Below are 24,090 nucleotides of genomic sequence, written 5' to 3'. Positions count from 1 at the left end.
ATCAAATTAGAGGGGATAAAATGAATAATATCCTGGAGTTAGGACTCCATCAATTCAATCAGTGAGCATTTCCTTTTGTTGGTTGACTCTTCAATCACCATGACTACACAATTCCCATACATAATAACTAGGCTCCATTTCTTTGCACAAGAAAAAAAATATTTTGTTTTCATTTCTTCCTGGGCATCATTCCCACGTATTAAAATCCTCCTAGGTGCTTGGTACTTTGCACAGATTATCTCTTAAAACAACCATAGAAAATAGGTAATATGATTCCCATTTAATAGGTGAATAAATGAGGCTCATAGATATTAAGTAAGTCGTCTACACCCACGCAATTAGCAAGTGTGGCAGAGAAGTTCAAGCTAGATTTGCCTAACCCAGTGCCTACACTCTTCTCCTACACCATCTCTCTAAAGAAGATTAAAGAGAAATATTCTGAGAAACATAGCCAAGAAGTGGGAAGGATAGCTCACAAACTTCCACTAAATAGGTCAGCAGCAGCTCCACCCACGTTGGATGTATTGTGTGCCAGATAATGGGGAGTTCTCTAAATATCCCCAAAACGGATAATATAATTATGAATTTTCTTCATCCCAGTGGTGTTACATGAAAATGAAAATATCCACAACTCTCAGTCCTGCTACATTTATGAGTTTCCAAAATCAGGGAATCTCAGGGTGAGGATTCTACATGTTCTGGTCCCCAAATTCCTTTCAAGAGTCTCCGCATCTCCTTCCACGGGTCTTCCAGCTCATCCAGAATCAAGGATGAGGACTCACTCCCCAGGCAGCCCCTTCCATCTTGGCACAGCTCTGAGAGAAGACACTGCTTCATTCTGAGCACAAATCTCATGCCCTGTATTCTCCATCCATGGGTCTTCCTTTTGAGACACAGAAGAATTTGAATGCATCTTTTACCTGACAACCCATCTCATATTTGAAGGCATCCCTTATATTCCCAACTGAAGCATCCAAGCCTCTCCTAGCTTTTTTAAAATACAAATATGACATGATTTTTAAATCCCTTCATAACTCTAGTCACTCATCTCCAGCCTCCGTTGTTACCCTTTGCTCTGAGCCTGGCCAATTACAGAAACTTCTTGACTGGTCTTCCTGCTTCATTTCTAAACTCCTGTAGTCCAAACAAACTCCATTCTGAAGCTGGAATGTTTCTTTAAAATGTAGAAATGATCATGCTTCTCTCCCACCCCAAACCTTCCAATCAATTCCTGTTTAGAACAAAATTCATACTTCTTTCACTGTTGTATTAGAAGATCTCTCTTTTGTTCTCAGAATGTGATGGACAGCTGACCTGAAACAATAAAACTTCAGCATTGCTGAGGGATTTTGCAACTGCTCTGTATTTTATTCACATTTAGATAAATACTTGTGTGAAATATGTACAGAGCAGGCTCAAAGGTAAGTCTGGTTTGCATGATCTGAAATGCAAGCTGGTCCAAAAGTGAAAAACCTTAACCTCTGGTTCTGACCTTGAAAATATTTTATGAACTTTTCAACTCCTTGTTGAAAAAGCCACAAACTCTGGCTTTCCATTATTATGGACATCTAATATGTTGCAAGTTTATTTTTAATTTTCTCATTAAAGAAGGACATTCCTCAGTCATTCTTAATAAGCCCAAAATAATACAACTGCAAATTGAATGAAGTATGTTTTATGCTACAGCATCTAAACCAGGAGTAATCAGTGTAGAATCCATGGGGCCCTGAAACTATATATGAAATTCCATGTGTGTGTGTGAGAGAGAGAGTAGGAGACAGAGGGAATGAGTTGCACACAAGGCACCCTGGCAACCTGCACTACCCATTCTAGCACTTTCTGCTTGGACTGTAGTAGTGTGTTTACTTGTCTGCCTTCCCCCACAGACTCTAGACTCTGTGAAGGCAGAGTTCACTTCTGCCTTCTTGTCCTCGGTTCTATCCTGTGGTCTAGTGTGGTGTCTAGCATCTGCTTGGTGCTCAGTAAATACTGGTTTTCAAACATCATAAACTAAAGAAAGTGTACCCTGACTCCCCTTTATGAAAACCTCCGTGTGAACCACTGGAACAAAATGGAAGGATCAGATGTGTTCACCTCTCATCCATTCCTTCATCCTCTGTTTCCTGAGCTGCTACTGAGAGTCAGCACTATGACAGGCCCAGGGAGTCGAGAGAGATAATCCAGACAGGCCTGCCTGCCTTGTGGAGTTTTCAGTCCCATGTTGGAGACATACATTAAATCAGTAATCACAGAAATAATGCAGTTAACAGACTACGATAATGCTGTGTAGGAAAAGCAGAGTAGAACCTAGTTTAATGATGGGGCCTTAGAAAGGCATCCTGGGAGAGTGATGTTTCAGCTGAGAGCTAAAGGATGAAAAGTAGATAACTAGGAAGGAATCTCTGCAGGCCTAGCACTGAAGGTCTCTGCCTCTCCAATAAGTAGGTTTTCTGGGAGACATCCCAAGAGGTGAGACTTGCTGTACGTAGTAGCGTATCTCCAAAGATGACACCATCAGTTCCTCCCTTCTTTGTACCCACACGCCATTCCATCCTCTTGAGTTTGAGTTAATGGCTTTTACCAATAGAATGTGGCAGAAGTGATGCTATACTAGGGCACCTTCCTCTTTCTTGGAGCCCTGAGCTGCCATGTCCAGGCTGCTCAGCTGGAGAGAGAGGCCAGGTGGAAGAGCACCGGGGCCCCAGACCTGTGAGTGAGGGTACCATCCTGGGTGTCCAGCCCACATGAGCCTTCTGATGACTCCTGCCCCGGTAGCTACCTAACTGCACGTGCATGAGAGACCCCAAGCCAGGGTTGTCAAGCTAAGCTTTGTCAACTCACAGAACCATGACAGATAATGATAAATTGTTGTTTTAAGCCAGTACGTTTTGGAGTGGTTGGTTACACAGCAGAAGATAACCAGAATACCTTCCAATGGCCATGTTAAGACTCATTTGGGGGCTTAACCTGAGAGAAATAGGTTTGTATCAGCTGACAGGGCCTCCTGAGAATAACATGTATACAGGTGTTCTTACTTAGAAGGCAGGAAAGAAGAGTTTTGTCCTCTCAATGGAAACATCCCTTACCTGCCCATCTTCAGGCAGCCTGCAATAAGTAATTCAGCAACCCTTATAGAATCACAGGCTATTAAAGCTGGGGGAGAGCTTAGAGATAGAATTATGCATTGTATGATATATTATTATTATATGATATATGTATTATATTATTATATGCATATTTCAGTGTATATTAACTGAGTTAATATTTTTCGATCAGCCACTAATTCACTACTCAAGAAAAAGTTATCTATGAAGGAAAAAAATAATCCATTTTGACTGGTCAGAAATGAGTCAAGATAAAAGGATATACACGTATGAGGATGGGTAGAAGTGACACTCTCAAAGTTGATTAGCAGAACACTACCTTAGCGTCCAGCAGGTCCTGGAAATCCCGGTCAAATAACAGTCTAAGCAAATATTAACATAGTGTTTATTATGTGCTGGACACTGTTCTCAGTGTTGTCTATATTTGATTCATTTACTCCTTAAAAAATCCCTATGAGGTAGACACTATCACTATCCTCATCTGAAACATAAGAGAACTGAGGCACAGAAGTTAAATAAGTCACCTATGGACACACTGTTATTAACTACCAGTTTGGGACCCAGGAAATCTGATGCAAAAGTCTGTGCTTCATCACCACACATACTGCCCTTCAATTCAAAGTTGAATGTTTCCCTATTTACCAATTATCAGGTTTATTTTACCCAAAACAAGTGATTATCTAATTTTTAGTTTATATTTAGTATGCATATATACAGAATGCATACAAATAAATACTAAAGTAATGCAAACAATTTGATAGAAAACTGGCTAGGCCAGAGTGGGGTAACAATGTCCATGCCTTTGATGGGCAAAAGTGTAAAAATCTACCTATGATAAGTATTGGAGACAAATAGGATTTCTTATACACTGCTGATGGAAATGTGAATTTAGAAAAGTTTGACATTATCTACTAAAGTTGAATGTTCATATGTCCTGAGTCCCAGAAATTCCACTCTTATGTATATTCTCAAGAGACATTCTTGTACATCTATAACTGGAGACGTATAAAAATATTTATATCAGCATTGTTCACAATAGCAAAAAATCTAAAAATAACCCAAATGCCATTTATTCACATGACAGTGAATAAATATATTATGTAAAAACATTTCACTTAATGGAATATTATATAGCAGTTAAAATGAATGGATTATAAAAATACACACCAACGTGTATAAATCTTAGGAATATAATACAAAGTGACAGGAAAAGCAAGTCTCAAAATGTATATAAACCTACAGAAAAAATCAAACAAAAAAAAAAAAAAACAAGGGAAGGACAAATAGATTTGAGAGGGAGAGAGCCAGGTACATGGGATATAGGAAAGGTTTCCACATAGGTAGTATAGTAGCCAGAATTCTAAAATGACCTCCAGTGACCCTCCCACCGTGTATGATCCCCTCCCTTTAAGTATGAGTGGGATCTGTAACTTGATTCTATTCAATACAGCATAGCAAAAGTGATGGTATATCACAACTGTGATCAAGTTATGTTACATTGCAAAGGTGAACGATTTTGAAGATGTAATTAAAGCCTGTAACAAATGACTTTAAAGTAATCAAAAGGGATATCCTGGGTGGACCTGACTTAATCAGGTAAGCCATTCAAAGAATATTTAGAGGTCAGAGACTCAAAGCAGCAGCGATTTTCTCTCCATTGCTGACTTTGAAGAAGCAAGCCTCCATGAATTCTATAGCCCCGAGGAAATGGATTCAGCCAACAACCCAAAGAAGCTTCCCTAGTCAACCTTCCAGATGAGATCACAGCCTGTCCAACCCTGTGATTTAAGCCTTGTAGGACCCAGAGCAGAGGACACAGCTAAGTTATGCCCAGATTCCTGACCTATAGAATTTTTGCAATTAATGATAAGAATATGTCATGAACCAAGGATTATAATTAACCAATTTCTGTACATCTGCAATAAAAATGAAGTGGGAGGAGGAAAAGAAGAAAAGGACAGGAAGCCTGGGACCTGCTCTCTTCCTTGGGCAAGGAGCTCAGATTAGACTTTCCAGTCCAGTGCTTGTTTCCATTCCCAATTCAAATCCTGAACACCTACAGTCCCTAAGAAGAGTTCAGAAGACAGTGGTTATATTAAATTCTATTCAACCTGTGAAACCTTGAATGGATCTACCCATCTTTCCTCATGCCAACCCTTCCTAAGTTAAGCTTATCTTCTTTTTTTTTTAATTTTTGGATTTTATTTTATGTATTGTTTTATACAGCAGGTCCTTATTAGTCATCAATTTTATACACATCAGTGTATACATGTCAATCCCAATCACCCACTTCAACACACCACCACCCCACCCCACCGCCGCTTTCCCCCCCTTGGTGTCCATATATTTGTTCTCTACTACTGTGTCTCAATTTCTGCCCTGCAAACCGGTTCATCTGTACTATTTTTCTAGGTTCCACATATATGCGTTAATATATTTTTCTCTTTCTGACTTACTTCACTCTGTATGACAGTCTCTAGACATCCATCTATGTCTCAACAAATGTAAGATCTTGCTGTGATTTATGTCAAAGACTGTTCTTCCTATGTTTTCCTCTAAAAGTTTTATAGTGTCTGGTCTTACATTTAGGTCTCTAATCCATTTGTAATTTATTTTTGTGTATAGTGCTAGGGAGTGAAATAATTTCATTCTTTTACATGTAGCTGTCCAGTTTTCCCAGCACCACTTATTGAAGAGGCTGTCTTTTCTCCATTGTACATCCTTGCCTCCTCTGTCATAGATTAGTTGACCATAGGTGTGTGGGTTTATCTCTGGGCTTTCTATCTTGTTCCATTTATATATGTTTTGTTCTTTTTCCTCTAGTTCCTTTAGGTGTAAGGTTAGATTGTTTATTTGAGATTTTTTTCTTGTTTCTTGAGGTAGGCTAGTATAGCTATAAACCTCCCTCTTAGAACTGCTTTTGCTGCATCCCATAGGTTTTGTGTCATCATGTTTTCATTGTCATTTATCTCTAGGTTTGTTTTTTGTTTGTTTGTTTTTTGTTTTTTTTGCATTATGCGGGCCTCTCACTATTGTGGCCTCTCTCATTGTGGAGCACAGGCTCCGGACATGCAGGCTCAGCAGCCATGGCTCATGGGCCTAGCCACTCCGCGGCATGTGGGATCTTCCCAGACCGGGGCATGAACCCCTGTCCCCTGCATTGGCAGGCAGACTCTCAACCACTGCGCCACCAGGGAAGCCCATATCTCTAGGTATTTTTTTATTTCCTTGTTGATTTATTCAGTGATCTCTTGGTTATTTAGTAACATATTGTTTAGCCTCCATGTGTTTGTGTTTTTTACATTGTTTCCCTGTAATTCATTTCTAATCTCATAGTGTTGTGGTCAGAAAAGATGCTTGATATGATTTCAATTTTCTTAAATTTACTGTGGCTTGATTTGTGACACAAGATGTGATCAATCCTGGAGAATGTTCCATGGGCACTTGAGAAGAAAGTGTAATCTGCTGTTTTTGGATGGAATGCCCTATAAATATCAACTAAATCTATCTGGTCTGTTGTATCATTTAAAGCTTGTGTTTCCTTATTTATTTTCATTTTGGGTGATCTGTCTGTTGGTGTAACTGAGGTGTTAAAGTCCCCCACTATTATTGTGTTACTGCCGATTTCCTCTTTTATAGCTGTTAGCAGTTGCCTTATGTATTGAGGTACTCCTATGTTGGGTGCATATATATTTATAATTGTTATATCTTCTTCTTGGATTGATACCTTCATCATTATGTAGTGTCCTTCCTTGCCTCTTGTAACATTCTTTATTTTAAAGTCTATTTTATCTGATATGAGTATTGCTACTCCAGCTTACTTTTGATTTCCATTTGCATGGAATATCTTTTTCCATCCCCTCACTTTCAGTCTGTATGTGTCCCTAGGTCTGAGGTGGGTCTCTTGTAGACAGCATATAGATGGATCTTGTTTTTGTATCCATTCAGCAAGCCTGTGACTTTTGGTTGGAGCATTTAATCCATTCATATTTAAGGTAATTATTTATATGTATGTCCTTATGATCATTTTCTTAATTTTTTGGGGTTTGTTTTTGTAGGTCCTTTTCTTCTCTTGTGTTTCCCACTTAGAGAAGTTCCTTTAGCATTTGTTGTAGAGCTGGTTTGGTGGTGCTGAATTCTCTTAGCTTTTGCTTGTCTGTAAAGCTTTTGATTTCTCCATCGAACATGAATGAGATCCTTGCTGGGTAGAGTAACCTTGGTTGTAGGTTCTTCCTTTTCATCACTTTAAGTATATCATGCCACTCCCTTCTGGCTTGTAGAGTTTCTGCTGAGAAATCAGCTGTTAACCTTATGGGAGTTCCCTTGTATGTCATTTGTCATTTTTCCCTTGCTGCTTTCAAATTTTTTCTTTGTCTTTAATTTTTGCCAGTTTGATAACCATGTGTCTAGGCGTGTTTCTCCTTGGGTTTATCCTGTATGGGACTCTGTGCGCTTCCTGGACTTGGGTGGCTATTTCCTTTCCCATGTTAGGGAAGTTTTCGACTATAATCTTTTCAAGTATTTTCTCAGGTCCTTTCTCTCTCTCTTCTCCTTCTGGTACCCCTATAATGCGAATGTTGTTGTGTTTAATGTCATCCCAGAGGTCTCTTAAGCTGTCTTCATTTCTTTTCATTCTTTATTCTTTATTCTGTTCTGCAGCAGTGAATTCCACCATTCTGTTTTCCAGGTCACTTATCCGTTCTTCTGCCTCAGTTATTCTGCTATTGATTCCTTCTAGTGTAGTTTCCATTTCAGGTATTGTATTGTTCATCTCTGTTTATTTGTTCTTTAATTCTTCTGGGTCTTTGTTAAACATTTCTTGCATCTTCTCGATCTTTGCCTCCATTCTTTTTCCGAGGTCCTGGATCATCTTCACTATCATTATTCTGAATTCCTTTTCTGGAAGATTGCTTATCTCCACTTCATTTAGTTGTTTTTCTGGGGTTTTATCTTGTTCCTTCACCTGATACATAGCTCTCTGTCTTTTCATCTTGTCTATCTTTCTGTGAATGTGGGTTTTGTTTCACAGGCTGCAGGACTGTAGTTCTTCTTGCTTCTGCTGTCTGCCCTCTGGTGGATGAGGGTATCTCAGTCATGCTTATCTTCTGCTACTATTCTTAGTAAAGAGTCTATGGTGCCTAAAGAGACGGCCAGGACTAAAGTCCCCATAATTCTTTATAACCAACTATTCTGATCACAGCAGATTGAACCAGGGTGGTCACTGATTCAAAGACCACCATTGATAGTCTGGCCAATAATCTATAAAGAAGCCAGATGCAGCAGCTGGACTACATGGAGTAGGCAGTTGGGCTAGTAGGAGTAGTGAGAGTTGGATGGTATCTTTGGTGCATGTCCAAAGCTCATTCCATGTTATTTTGATAAGATACAGGAAAAGAAATAGCAAAAGTTGAATATTCTGTTTATGTTTTTGGCTTCATTCACAGGATATAAAGAGGAAGAATAACAAAGAGAAAATAACAAAGACAGCATGCCCAAACTCCCTTGCTGGGCATGTCTCCTGCTTGAAGAAACTGAACAAGGAACTGTATGGCAGAGAATTCTTGAAGGGTGTGTCATAGTCTGCAGCACTCTTGGTGACCTGAGCTGGGGAGGGGGAATGGGGAGCTGAGCCAGGGGGCTCTGACCATCCAAAGATGGTGACTGGTGCAAAAGCCTTTCCCAACTGGGCATTCAGTCCTGGAGGATAACTGGCTGAACCCATCAATCCTTGGTATGGAGAAGACAATATTGTTGGTGGACAATAGGGTAGGCAGAAATATGTATATATAAAGAGGGCAAAATGCGGAAGCCACAGGCAGTAGAGGACATGTATGAGAAGATGTCATAAGAAGAAAGAAACTGAGTAGAAATAGCTAGTGGCTGAGTGTAATAGGAGGGCAGAAGCATGAGAAGTAGTGACACACAGTAACTGAGTCCCCACAGTGATGGAACAATAATCTAGGAGCAATGGATTCAATCCTGCTGAAGGGATAACCAGACGCCAGGACATCTCAGGTGACCACTGAGATATTTGTTATTTTTCTGGCCTCTCCATCTATCCCAAAGACAAACACCCATTACTTGAGATAACATAAGAGTGTCTCTGTTCTTGTCCCACATAAGAAACCACCTACTGTAGTGATGGAAGGCAGGAGCACTAGAGCTAGACTCCTGGGTTTGCATCCAAACTCCAGCACTCCCAAGCAATGTGACCCGGAGCAAGTTACCTGACCTCTCTGTGCCTCTGTTCCCTTACCTGTGGGGGATTTTATTATGGGTATATTATTATTACTTATCTTGTAGGGCTGTTATGGGGCTTAAATAAATTAATAATTGTAAAGTGCTTAGAGCAGTGCTCGGCACATAGCAAGTGGTCTATGATCACTTGTTGAATGAATAACTTGTCCGAAGGGGAACTCTTCTTCTCTACTCCCTAACACTCCCTTCCATGTGGAGGGACACCAATTAGTGTAACACTCCAGGTTGCTCCCCACCTCTTGACCACTCCTTTCCTCACTCAGGGCCTGAGGGGATGGAATGACTTATCTGATTGGAGAGTACATCAGCTAGAATTGGGCTCAGCCTTAAGTGACAGGAAACTCAAAATAATAATGGCTTAAACAAGATAAAGGTCATCTCTCTCCCATAAAGTCTGAAGTAAGCAGTCCAGGCTTAGTATGATGTCTCCAGGGTCCCAGGCTAGTTGGTTTGCCATCCTCAAAATTCAGTTTCCAGTTCATGGTGCAAAGGGACACCAGCTCCTTATTCTTGCCAGAAGGGAAAAGGAAAACTAGGGAGAGAAATGCAGATCCTCATTCATCGTAGAAACAGAGCACAACCTTCCTTTCACTCCCATCCCCTTGAACAAAGTCACATGGCCACACCTAGTTGCAAGGGAGATTGGGGAATGTAGTCTTTCTTCTGAGGAGCCACCAGGCCCCACTGATAAATGGGGGTTGTATTACTGTAGGGGAAAGGGAGAAGAGATTTAGGGGATAACTAGCAGACTCTGCCGTAGTGAGTTTGTAAGGAGAAACAGAAGGTTCAATTCATACACTTGTTGGGGAAAAGACCCCTCCTCATCTATCAGGGCTGGGTGGATGTCTGCCTGATTCTACAGTTCAGGATTAGAAAGTTGCCTTGGCCACCAATAGAAGCCATATTCTCCAACATCATTGTTATCACCACAGAGGTGATATATTTATCTTCACCTGCTGAACAACTTTGCCTTATTTTCAATTGTTTCAGAACCCTGGTGGGGAAGAAGGGTGATAGTTTTATAGACCCTTCAGATTTCCAGTATAACTTAATGAGGAAAAGACCTGCACAGAATGTGTCAACACACACGGGAGTCACATAGAATTCCATACGTTGTGGACCCACAGCATGGAGAGAATCCAGGGTGCATTTCTGGCTACATTTCAGTTGCACTACTCCTAGATCCAAACTGTGTTTGGTGGCTAAATATGTCTGGATGTAATCTTTTAAAAAGCTCCAGTGAAAGCAATGCCATTATACATCCTCCATCCTGGGAAGATTTTCTGTTGAGTGGGATCCAGAGCTTTCGTGTTAATTCTTTAGCAGAGTGGGGGTGTTTGGATCTAGACTGACTATTCTCTACCATGTCCTGTTTTAACATTTAGAAAGTGGCCATTTTTAGCAAAAGCACATCATGTGAATGTAGCATATTGGTGTGGAGGAGGGTTACATTTCAATTTGCTGTGGTAGAGAAGTAAGAAAATCACTGACTTTTAGATCTGGAAGGAAACTTAGAGATCTTTGAGCCAACCCTACCTATCACAGATAAGAAAACTGAAGCCCAGAGAAGGAAAGAAAAGCTGGCCACTCAAGCTAATAAATTAGAAAATTGGACAAGAGCCCAATAACTACCAGTTCAATATGTTTTCCAGAATACCATACCAGGCAAAACTCCCCTCCACTCTCTTCCACCCTGCAATTTCCCTACAGTCAATACAATTAAGAAAGAAAGGAGATGGGTTACTTAAATTAACTTCTCCATGCCTCAGTTTCCCATCTGTATAATGAGATTCATAATGCCTGAATCACAGGGCTATCCATAAAGATTAAGTTAGATAACTATGCTAATACTCTAACACAAACAAAGTAAATGTACCTCAAACAGAATAAGGGCTCACAAGGAGTTTTTATTAAAAGAGGACACCGGACTTCCCTGGTGGTGCAGTGGTTGAGAGTCCGCCTGCCAATGCAGGGGACACGGGTTCGAGCTCCGGTCCGGGAAGATCCCACATGCCGCGGAGTGGCTGGGCCCATGAGCCATGGCTGCTGAGCCTACGTGTCTGCAGCCTGTGCTCCACAACGGGAGAGGCCACAACAGTGAGAGGCCCGCATACCGCAAAAAAAAAAAAAAAAGAGGACACCATGTAAAAGGTTAAAATTTCTAAGCAAGGACCAATGTCATATAATCACTCTGTCACTTATTCATTGATTCATTCAATCAAGAGTAAATACACAGGGGACTTCTCTGGTGGCACAGTGACTAAGAATCTGCCTGCCAGTGCAGGGAACACAGGTTCAAGCCATGGTCCAGGAAGATCCCACATGCCACGGAGCAACTAAGCCCGTGCGCCACAACTACTGAGCCTGCACTCTAGAGCCCCTGAGCCACAACTACTGAGCCTGCACACTGCAACTACTGAGCCCATGCTCCACAACTACTGAAGCCCACACGCCTAGGGCCCACACTCCGCAACAAGAGAAGCCACCGCAATGAGAAACCTGCACACCACAATGAAGAGTAGCCCTCACTCACCACAACTAGAGAAAGCCCGCCCATAGCAACAAAGACCCAATGTAGCCAAAAATAAATATTTTTTAAAAAAAGAGTAAATACACAGTTATTATCTGCTCTGTGGCAAGCATTGCACTGAATTCTAGAGACATAAAGGTGAATCTAATCATGCTTATAGTGAGAAGAGGATATAAATGACTACATAATATATTAAGGGAAAAATGGAACAGGTAAGTACAGGTATGAGGTGTAAAGAGTGACCAGTGAATTCTCTTGATTAAGGCTGGGAGAGGAGAGATTAATAGAAAATATTTCCTGAGGGAAGTGACTCTTGAGCTTGGTTTTCAAAGAAATAGCATGTGCAAAGGCACTGAGGCATGAAACACCATGTTATTCATGGAAAAATAACAGAGTTCAATGTTAGAGAATAAGGTGCAAAGAGGACAGAAATAGGAGGTGAGGTGACAGGAACCAGAACATGAAGACTGTTCAGTCCATGCTGAGAACTAATAGTTTATGTGCAGGCAGTGAAGAGTTTGTTGAACACTTTTGAGCAGAGAGAGGTGTGGCCAGATTGCTTTTGGTATGAGTTGAGGAAAAGGAGCAATTTGACGAGGCAGGAAGCAGGAAAGCCAGTTAGGAGAGGAGGTCAAGACTGCAAGCTGTCCACCAATATCAATCCAATATCCATTCTCCCTTCCTACACAGGGATAAAATTTTTACCTGGACATAAGGCTGTCCAGAATGAAGATTATATTTCCCAGTTATCTCCTTGCAGTGAGGTGAGGCCATGTGACTAATCCTGTCCAATGGGATGTGAGTTTATATTACATGTGAAACTCTGGGTTCCTACTTAAAGGAAAGGTTAAAAAAAATCCTCTCATTTCTCATATCTCCCTTCTTTCTTCCTGGAATTCAGGGATGGTGGTGAGCCACCTTGGACCACGCAGATGAGAGCAACACCCGAAGAAGGTGAAGTACCAAAATAGAAGGGATCTGAGCTCCTGCAGAGGAAGAGGCTCCAGACCAGCCTGGATTGTTATGTGACAGAGAAAATCACTTCTGTCTTATGTTTTAAGCCACTGTTACTTTAGGTCTCCATCACATGCAGTCAAACCTATATTGTAAAAATTCCATGAGATGCTGCTGCCTAGTTGAAAGGAGATGGTCTAAGTGGGGGCAGAGGGAATGGAACAGAGATAACAGATTTGAGAGAGGCTGTTGGACTTACTCAAAGGATGAAGGAGACATGAGAGAAAGAGGTGTCAATTGCTCCCCCCAGGTGCCTTTGCTTGAAGACTAGGTGGATGGCGACATCATTTAAGAAGAAAGATAGGAAAAAAAAAAAAAGAAAGAAAGAAAGAAAGAAGAAAGATAGGAGAAATTAAATTACTTCCAAACATCTTAAAGGACTTGGAAGTTTGCTGGAAGATTTCGGTTTTCAGTTCATTTGTTCATCCATTTAAAAGCCCTGTACTGAACTTGTGCTAAGTATAAGTAACAAATTATTTTTTTAAGTTATACATTAACAACAGAGTAAGTTAAAAAAAAAAAAGATGGGCATCTCAACTGTAACAACAGTAAAGTACAGAACTCTCTAGACTAAGCACAGATGTTTTGGACCCTCCATGGCTTAAGCTATCAGCAGAAGGGCATCTCTCACCTAGCGTGGTGTTACTCCAGGTTTGCACAGGCAGCGAGCCTGAAAATGAAATTGTGTGAGGTACACTTTGAGCTGGAACGTTTCATCAAAGCCCACTTGTTTGGAATTGAGGTGCTGTGAGAAGGAGAAAGTCCCTAAAGTGAGGATGATTCCACATAAACACTCATTTAGCTGTGCTGTAATCCCAAATATCCTTAGGAAGTCCATTTTAAACTAAATTGTTGGAACAAAATAAAATATGTGTATGTACATTCCACACATTTTGAAACATAGCCTTGTTTAAATAATCTCTGCATATTTTGCAGCAGACTTTCTTTTTGTACTGTTTATCCTCTTACACAAGCAGTTTAAATAATCACCCCACGTGATATTCCAGACTTCCTGAGTAGAATAGGTTTTCTCATGTTGATTAAAAATTCAAAGGAGGGGATTCCCTGGTGGCGCAGTGGTTGAGAATCTGCCTGCCAATGCAGGGGACACGGGTTCGAGCCCTGGTCTGGGAAGATCCCACATGTGGCGGAGCAACTGGGCCCGTGAGCCACAATTACTGAGCCTGCGCATCTGGAGCCTGTGCTCCGCAACAAGAGAGGCCACAACAGTGAGAGGCCCGCACCCCGCGATGAAGAGTGGCCCCCGCTTGCCACAACTAGAGAAAGCCCTCACACAGAAACGAAGATCCAACACAGCCATAAATAAATAAATAAATAAATAAAAAGGTTTCCAAAAAAAAAAATTCAAAGGATATCTATAAATCAGGAAAGTCGTTTCACATTCGTGTTAACATCCATAAATGTTAGGCTGCCTCAAATATATCCTAAAGTAGGTTTCTTAAACATAAAATATACAGGAAGGAAGATAAACAAATTTATTTATTTTGTCTTAATGGATTGTTGAGATCATGTTCATTCCTCCCATCTCCGTTGCCCTCAGAATGCTCTGTCAACAGTCAAATGAAAGTATTTCTCAACTGAGTCAGAAAAAGGGAAAGCGTTGGTTTAATTAACTGCCTTTCAGTGCAGTTCTCCAGGTTATTTCTTGAATACCTGCTATGTGCCAGATCCTGTCCTAGGCCTATGGTGATGCAGAATTAAATAAAACTAAAATTGTTGCTCTGTTACAGATGCAAGCAAAAAGCCCAGGGACCTAGAGGAAAAGATGAATTCCTTACGGTTAGAATCAAAACTCTCCTAAATATTCCTACATTTGAGCTGAACTTCAGAAAGGAGGAAGGGCTGGACCTGCCAAGGAGGCCTATTTGACATTCCAGGAGAGGGGACGAATTTCCATGGATGTTGCATGAACAATACAGAGCCCAGTGGGAATGGGCTGTAGGCTGTACAGCAGGTATGTTTATGGGCTGAATTGTGTCTCCCAAAATTCATATGTTGAAGTCTTAACTCCCAGTACCTCAGAATATGACTGTATTCAGAGACAGGGTCTTTAAAGAGGCAATCAAGCTAAAATGAGGTCATTAGGGAGGGCTCTAATCCAATATATGACAGGTGTCCTTATAAGAGGAAATTTGGACACAGACACGCACAGAAAGATCATGTGAAGACACAGGGAGAAAGCAACCATCTACAACCCCAGGAGAGAGGCCTCAGGAGAAACCAACCCTGCCAACACCTTGATCTCAGACTTCCAGCCTCCAGAATTGTGAGGAGATAAATTTCTGTTATTTAAGCGACTCAGTCTGTGGTACTTTGTGACGGCTGTGCTAGCAAACTAATACAAGGTGTAACTCGTCAAAATTTGTAAAAGACCATCAAATGCATCACCCTTAACCTTCACACTATCCTTGCAACGTACACATTATTGTACACATTTAAGGAAACAGGCTCACAGAGGTTAAGTAACTCACCCAAGGACACACCTCTAAAAGTAGCAGAAAAAAAATAGGTAGAGAAGCGGAATCACACTGCACGTATTTTTATTTGCTCATTTTTACTTAGTAGTTTTATCCTGGACACTCCCCATATCACTAAAACTCCAAGCATGTCGATTTAGGTTTGCCTATCTCAGCTTTGAATAAGCTGCCAAAGGAATCTACATAAGACAAAAACATCTTGAAAACTACATTGGAAAAATGAATCATAACCTATTAAAACTGGTAAGGAATTTCGTGATCACCCAAGAAAACCAAGCACCACGATAGATGAGAACATGGCTATGGCACATTGTGGAGAGTGGAAAGGCAGTCCTAGCCTATGTGAATGTTCCGGGGAGGACTCCCTCATCTACATGCAGCAATATTTACAGTAGCCAAATCTACATTTGTTGTTTGTAGATTTTCTGATGAAGGCCATTCTAACTGGTGTGAGGTGATACCTCATTGCAGTTTTGATTTGCATTTCTCTAATAATTAGTGATGTTGAGCACCTTTTCATGTACCTCTTTGCCATCTGTATGCCTTCTTTGGAGAAATGTCTATTTAGGTTTTCTGCCCATTTTTTGATTGGGTTTTTTTTTTTTGATATTGAGCTTCATGAGCTGTTTGTATATTTTGGAGATTGTCCCTTGTCAGTCACTTTATTTGCAAATATTTTCTCCCATTCTGTGGGTTGTCCTTTTGTTTTGCTTATGGTTTCTTTTGCTGTGCAAAAGCTTTTAAGTTTAATTAGGTCCCATTTGTTTACTTTTGTTTTTATTTCCATTATGCTGGGAGAATTGAAAAAGATATTGCTGCGATTTATGTCAGAGAGTGTTCTGCCTATGTTTTCCTCTAAGAGTTTTATAGTATCTGGTCTTACATTTATGCCTTTAACCCATTTTGAGTTCATTTTTTGCGTATGGTGTTAGAGAACAGAGTTACCATATGACCCAGCAATCCCACTCCTGGGCATACATCTGGAGCAAACCATAATTCAAAAAGACACATGCACCCCAGTGTTCATTGCAGCACTATTTACAGTAGCCAGGCATGGAAACAACCTAAATGCCCATCGACAGATGAGCAGATAAAGAAGATGTGATACATATATACAATGGAATATTACTCAGCCATAAAAAAGAACAAAATAATGCCATTTGCAGTGACATGGATGGACGTAGAGATTGTCATACTGAGTGAAGTAAGTCAGACAGAGAAAGACAAATATCATATGATATCGCTTATATGTGGAATCTAAAAAAAATGGTACCAATGTATTTACAAAACAGAAATAGAGTCACAGAGGTAGAAAACAAACTTATGGTTACCAAGGAGGAAAGCAGTGAGGGGGGTGGGTGGGTGGAGAGATAATCTGGGAGATTGGGATTGACATATATACACTACTATATACAAAATAGATAACCAATGAGGACCTAGTGTATAGACTAGGGGACTCTACTCAAACTCTGTAATGACCTACATGGGAAAAGAATCTAAAAAAGAGTGGATATAAGTATATGTATAACTGATTCACTCTGTTGTACAACAGAAACTAATACAACATTGTAAGTCAACTATACTCCAATAAAAATTAATTAAAAAAAAGAATGTGTGAAAATGCTTTGTAAATTTGAAGCATGATAACAGGTTAAGGAGTTCTTATTACTGTTCATTGAACAAATACTGAGCTTTTTCCTGTATGTCAGGCACCATTTTGTGGTTATTCATAATAAATGCATACAAGTTAGCATGGTGGAGTTCAAATTGAGTTAGTAGTTGCCCAAAAGAACTAGACTAAAGGAACAATTTAAAAGGGTTGAGGGTTGCCTCTCCTAACACTGCCATAAATATTTTGGATACCATCATGGCTCAGAGGCATAATAGACAAGGCAAAATTCAGGCCCAGGGCTGGAATCCCAGCTCCACCATCTATTTGTTATTTGACCTAGGTAAGTCATGAAAAGGTCGTTGATAATAATGTACCTTGAAGGGTTCCTAAAGATTTCATGAGAGCATGTGTAAAGTACCCAGCCCACAGTCAGAGCACTGTAAATGGAAACTTTTATTATTCTTAGGAGCTATATTGGTTTCCTAGGGCTGCTGTAACAAAGCTTCACAAATGAGGTGGCTTAAACTGACAGAAATTTATTTCTCACCATTCTGGAGGCTTGGAAGTCCAAAATCAAGTCGTTGGAGGGATTGGTTCCCTCTGCGGGCTGTGAGAGAGAATGTGTTCCATGCCTCCCCTGGCTTCTGGTGGTGGCCAGCAATCCTTGGCATCCCTTGGCTTGTAGATGCATCCCTCCAATCTCTGCCTGCATCATCACATGGTCTTCTCCCTGTGTCTCTGTGTCTCTCTCCTCTTCTTATAAGGACACCAGTCATACTGGATTAAGGACCCACCCTACTCCAACACGACCTCACCTGAATTACATCTGTAACAAACCTATTTCCAAATAAGGTCACATTCTGAGGTACTAGGAGTTAAGACTTGAACATATCTTTTCTTCTGGGGGGAGGGGGGTGGGCAGGATGAAGGGACACAATTCAACCCATAATGGGATTTTAATTTCAGCTTCTTGTCCCACTCTATCACAAGTGACCTTGAATGAGGTATTTCCTCTGTTCGTTAGTATCTTCATTTATAAATGGAGATAATAATAACTATCTTCTAAAATCTCCCTGAGAATCAGACGACTATAAGTGAGAGTGCTTTGTGAACTATAGGGCATTGTGTAACTTAAATTAATCACGGGCATTCGTCTGGCATTACAGGCTTTGGATGCCCGTTCTAATCCGAGCAGCCAGGCCCCAGCTCCTGTGACCCACATGATGCACCACAGTTTTTTGCTTGCCTTCAACAATCCCAAATAGGAAATTTTATTACTTATTCATTCTCTTAACTCTAAGTGAACTAAATTATGCCTGCGAATGATTGGGCAGTAGCAATCGAATTACCTGATAATTTCCATGAAACTCACAGTGCTAACTTAATGCAACGTGACAGCTCTTTCCTGTAGCACATTCTCAAAATTTGATTAGTCTTAAAAAAAACACATTCACTGGGAGCCTCACTCAGATTGCACAAGGCCTGTTCAGTATTCATACAGAAAGATTAGGCTTCAGGAGTGACAGCCTAGAGCAGCCAGCCTGCCTGCCTGCCTGTCAATCATTTTCTCGGGCTCCAAATGCAGCAGAATTGATGTGTACCTTGTTCTGTAATCTTTTTCAGGATGAGGGACTTTGCTACTCTATGAATAATGAAATCTACTATTAGTCATAAATTGGAGGAGATAGTCTGTGTTTTGACGCCACAAGAACAATTTAAAAGGACATAGGCCTTTGACACGTTCACAGGCCAGGCACATTAAAGCATCCGAAGTAGCCTCCATTCAGGTTCTACATTCCACTGGTATTTATTGCATATTACCAACAGGTGTCCATTTAGCGAATGATATAAAAGAAGTGAAACAGAGTACGTAGGCATTTGGTTCACTCTCATTCACTTCTGGACTAAAAAATGGAGCTTCTCTTTTTTCTATTTCCACACGGTGCTTCTCATCATAAGTTATTATCATCCCTCCAGGGCCCCCAGCCACTAGCACCACGGCACAGTGAAAAATTAGTGCCATAAAGATTAAGCATGGGGTTTTCACCAGCCTGAAAGTGCAGCAATCCCAATGAGGAAGATAGGGAGAGGTGATCTCAGAGCCACATAGACCATCATTCGCAAGACACCGGATCAAGGCCACACTGACAGAGCAGGGCACTACTTATCCCCAGCTCCCCCTTCACCAGTGGAGAAACCCCAGGATAACTGTAATCACCACAGGTTGTTTCCATGTCTTGGCTATTGTGAATAGTGCGGCTATGAACATTGGGGTGCATGTATCTTTCTGAATTATGGTTTTGTCCAGATACCTGCCCAGGAATGGGCTTGCTGGATTCTATGGCAACTCTATTTTTAGTTCTTTGAGGACCCTCCATACTGTTTTCCATAGTGGCTGCACCAATTTACATTCCCACCAACAGTGTAGGAGGGTTCCTTTTTCTTCACGCTCTCTCCAGCATTTGCTATTTGTGGACTTTTTTTTAAAATAAATTTATTTATTTATTTTTGGCTGCATTGGGTCTTTGTTGCTACACACGGGCTTTCTCTAGTTGCAGCAAGCGGGGGCTCCTCTTCTTTGCGGTGCGCTGGCTTTTCATTGCAGTGGCTTCTCTTGTTGCAGGGCACAGGCTCTAGGTGCATGGGCTTCAGCGGTTGTGGTTCACAGGCTCTAGAGCACAGGCTCAGTAGTTGTGGCACACGGGCTTAGTTGCTCTGCGGCATGTGGGATCTTCCCGGACCAGGGCTCGAAACCATGTCCCCTGCACTGGCAGGCGGATTCTTAACCACTCACTGCACCACTGGGGAAGTCCCACAGATGGCCGTTATGACTGGTATGAGGTGATATCTCATTGTAGTTTTGGTTTGCATTTCTCTAATTAACATGTTGAGCATCTTTTCATGTGTCTGTTGGCCATCTGTGTGTCTTATTTAGAGAAATGTCTATTTAGGTCCCCTGTCCATTTTTCAATTGAGTTGTCCTTTTGTTATTCAGTTGTATGGGCTGTCTGTATATTTTGGAAATTAAGCCCTTGTCAGTCACATCGTTTGCAAATATTTTTGCCCAGTCCTCAGGTTTTCTTTTTGTTTTATTTATTGTTTCCTTTGCTGTGCAAAAGCTTGTAAGTTTGATTAAGTCCCATTTGTTAATTTTTGCCTTTATTTGCATTGCCTTGGGAGACTGACTAGGAAGACATTGGTATGATTTATGTCGGAGAATATTTTGCTTATGTTCTCTTCTAGGAGTTTTATGTCATGTCTTATGTTTAAGTCTTTAAGCCATTTTGAGTTTATTTTTGTGTATGGTGAGAGTGTCTTCTAACTTCATTGATTTACATGCAGCTTTCCAACTTTCCTAGCACCACTTGCTGAAGAGACTGTTTTTTCCCCATTGTATATTCTTGCCTCCTCTGTCGAAGATTAATTGACCGTAGGTGTGTGGGTTTATTTCTGGCTCTCTATTCTGTTCCATGGATCCATATGCCTGCTTTTGTGCCAATACCATGCTGTTTTGATTGCTGTAGCTTTGTAGTATCAACAATGAGTTTTTTTTTTAAAAAAAGAATATGTATCTTATACATTGTACCTTTATTATAAATGATAAGTATACCACACTTTACAAGTAATAATAAAGTGTATAATATTTTTAGAGCTTCACACAGCACTGTGAATACACTAAAAACACCACTGGCTGCCTGGATCTTGGGTGGAGGGAGTGGGGAGTGGGAATGGGGAATAACAGCTAATATGTACGGGGTTTCTTTTGGAGGCATTGAAAATGTTCTAAAATTAGATTGTGGTGATGGCTGCACAACTAGGTAAATATACTAAAAAACAACCAAACTGAAAAGATTTATACCGATAATCTACTTTCTGTCTCTATGAATTTGCCTATTCTTAACATTTCACATAAATGGAAACTAACAATATATGGTTGGTGTGACTGACTATAGTTTTTATCGTGAATTCCAAATGAGCAATTGATTCTCATAGAATGCTTTCCTTGAGTTTTGCTAACCTCTTGTCTCCATAGACAGCCATCAGTTGCAAATGATGATTGAATGTAGTTCCAATGTGGTAATGATATTTTCATTTATATTCACGAGTAAAGTGTGAAACAATGGAGACATACATCAGAACTTCATTCATCAAGGATATGAGCAACTTCTTTGCTGAATAGCATAAATACCGAAAGAGTATTTTCTCAACATTTTATGCCATTGACAATGTAACAGTCATAAACACAACACACTTTTAAGTTTAATCTTGATTATTAACATTTTCTCCATCACTTTTTAAGTCTAGACCAGGGATCAGCAAACTTTTTCTTAAAGGGACACATAGCACGTATTTTAGGCTTGTGGGTCATACAGTTTCTGTTGCAAGTACTCAACCCTCCCACTGTAGCATGAAAGCAGCCATAAACAATACGCAAATAATTGGATGTATTCTAGTAAGATCTAATTTACAAAAATAGATCACAGGCCCACAGGCCATACCTCTGGTCTAGACAATCAACAAAATAAACAAAAGACTTTATAGTGTTTACCAATTCCTGGTATGTAAATACTTCCACCACTCCCACCAGGATTTCAAGCTACCAATACGACACCACTGAATGCAAAGTTATGAAGAGATGCATAGTAGGAGGTGGCATGGTGTTCTACTAATAAAAGGAGATAGAATAATAAAGTATCAAAAACATAGTACTCAAGATATGAGATCCACTGACTGTATAAGGCATCTTAATCTTCTATTTTCCTGCATGATTACTAATGGTCTTTGCTGGCCATTTTCTCTAAAGCCAAGTTATAAGAATAAAGAAAATTTCATGTATTTTCATCAGGCTAATAAACAGTATTCTTCATCTATAGAATACCAATTAACACTTGAAGTGGCTGAAGATACTGCATTTTCTTATGAAATGATAAATATTAAATAGTCTAAATAGATTTTAAAGATGTAAGGAATGAAGTTTCTAATAAACACATGAACAAACCTTTCTCCAGCAACAGATTTCTTTCTGTGATTTAAAGGGAACCGTTAGTCACAACAAAAAACGTATGTATTTCTCTGATTTTCATGAGGTTATACTGGAATTCAATGACAACTAAAATATTCAGACTAAGTGTCTTCAATAATTCAACACAATAGTTTATTTTCAAATTGTAATCTAAAATATTATAACATGTTGATGATGTGAATAAAACATTACTTGACTTGAATTCCTTACTAATTAACAAGAATTTGTTGAATGCCTACAAGATGCTAGTCACTCTGCTAAGTAATGTGAAGGACACAGAGATGAATAAGACACTCCTTCTTCTCTTTCCATTTCCATTTCTAACACTCTGGTCCAGGTTCTTGTCACTCATGTCAGGATGACTGCAGTTGTCTTCCAAATCATACATCTAACACTACTTCCTATTTCCTTCAGCTCACCTTGCATATTACCAGGTCAAAATTTCTAAAACACAGCTTTTATAATACCACTTTCATGTTGAAAAACTTTAATGGCTCTCTATTACAATAAAGCACAAACTTCTTAGCTTGGCATCCAAAGTCCTCAGCGGTGAAGTTCTTCTTCAACCTTGTCTCTTCCTACACGCACTCTTGTCTCCAACTACTCTTTGTCTCACAAATTTGTCTTCGGAATTGGGACCATCACCCTTTTGCACATGCTGTTCTCCTTGCCTGGAATATTCTGCAATCAAAGATTCCTCCCCATCCATCTAAGTCAAAGCTTTAGTCAAGTGTTTCATCTTACCGCCCTGTTCCTAAGGATCTCTCTAGATTCTGACTTCCTATCATTTAATTCTTACTGTAATTTGCACTATGTATGGAACAATTAATTTGGACTATCAGCTGTGTCAACTGTATTGGTCAGGATTCTGTTAGAAATCCAACCCAAGCAAGCTTTGACCAAAAACAATTTATTGAAAGAATACTGAGGTAACTTACATTATTAAGGGATTGAACAATCCAATGGCAAAGACAGAGATTCAGCTGGAATTCAAGAGCAATTGAAATTGAGCATTTCCTGGACTCTGGGTCTTGCCTCTGCTTCTTGTGGGTTGACTTTATTTCCTTCCAAAGTAGATGACTTCTTCCACATGGCAGAAAAGAGGACATCCAACAGTTGCTATCTCATTTCATCATGCCTCCTTCTCCCATAAAAGAAAGCTTTTTTTTTTTTAATCCAGTCAGAAAGATAATAGGGAAGCATTCAAATTGGCTCGACATAGGTCAGGCACCCATTCCTGAATCACTCAGTTGCAGCTAAAGGGACAGCATTATTTAGTACAAGTGCAGCTATTGAGAAACCAACTGCAATGAATGTATCAAGGGCTGTTCCCAGAATAAAACAAATATTCACGAATAAGACAGTAAACCCAAAAAGTGTCTCATACACTCCACACCTTGACTGCCCAACATTAAGTGCATGTTCACACATGTGCGTGGGCACACTCGCACACACACACATTCTGTTTTCAGGGGACTTGAGTGCCACAGTAATAAATGAGGACAGGGTTCTCACTGAAGTACCTGTAGATATAGCCTCTGGATTCAAGGTAGTTAAGGTCAATGGAGTCATTTCCCACCACTGTAGCCACTGATCTCCTATAAAGGCAGCTTCTGCATGATTCCCCCATGAATCACCTGGCTCACTTAAACAGATGACAGATAGGTGGATAGATAGATAGATAGATAAGGGATTTTTTAAACTAGTCTCTTCGAATTAGGTTTTATTTCAAATGAACACTACTATAGTCAGCACAGACACACCTCGGTTTATTGTGTGTTGCTTTATTGTGCTTCACAGATACTGCATTTTTTTACAAATAGAAGGTTTGTGGCAACCCAGCATCAAGCAAGTCTATCGGCACCATTTTTCCAACAGCATTTGTTCACTTCACGTTTCTGTGTCACATTTTGGTAATTCTAGCAATATTTCAAACTTTTTCATTATTATTATATTTGTTACAGCAATCTGTGATCAGTGATCTTCGATGTTACTACTCTAATTGTTTGAGGGGCACCATGAACTGCACCCATGTAAGACAGAGAACTTAA

This window comes from Neophocaena asiaeorientalis, unplaced genomic scaffold (assembly GCF_003031525.2).
Source record: "Neophocaena asiaeorientalis asiaeorientalis breed wild unplaced genomic scaffold, Neophocaena_asiaeorientalis_V1.1 scaffold152, whole genome shotgun sequence".
Classification (NCBI taxonomy): Eukaryota; Metazoa; Chordata; class Mammalia; order Artiodactyla; family Phocoenidae; genus Neophocaena; species Neophocaena asiaeorientalis.
This window is presented reverse-complemented; position numbering follows the sequence as displayed.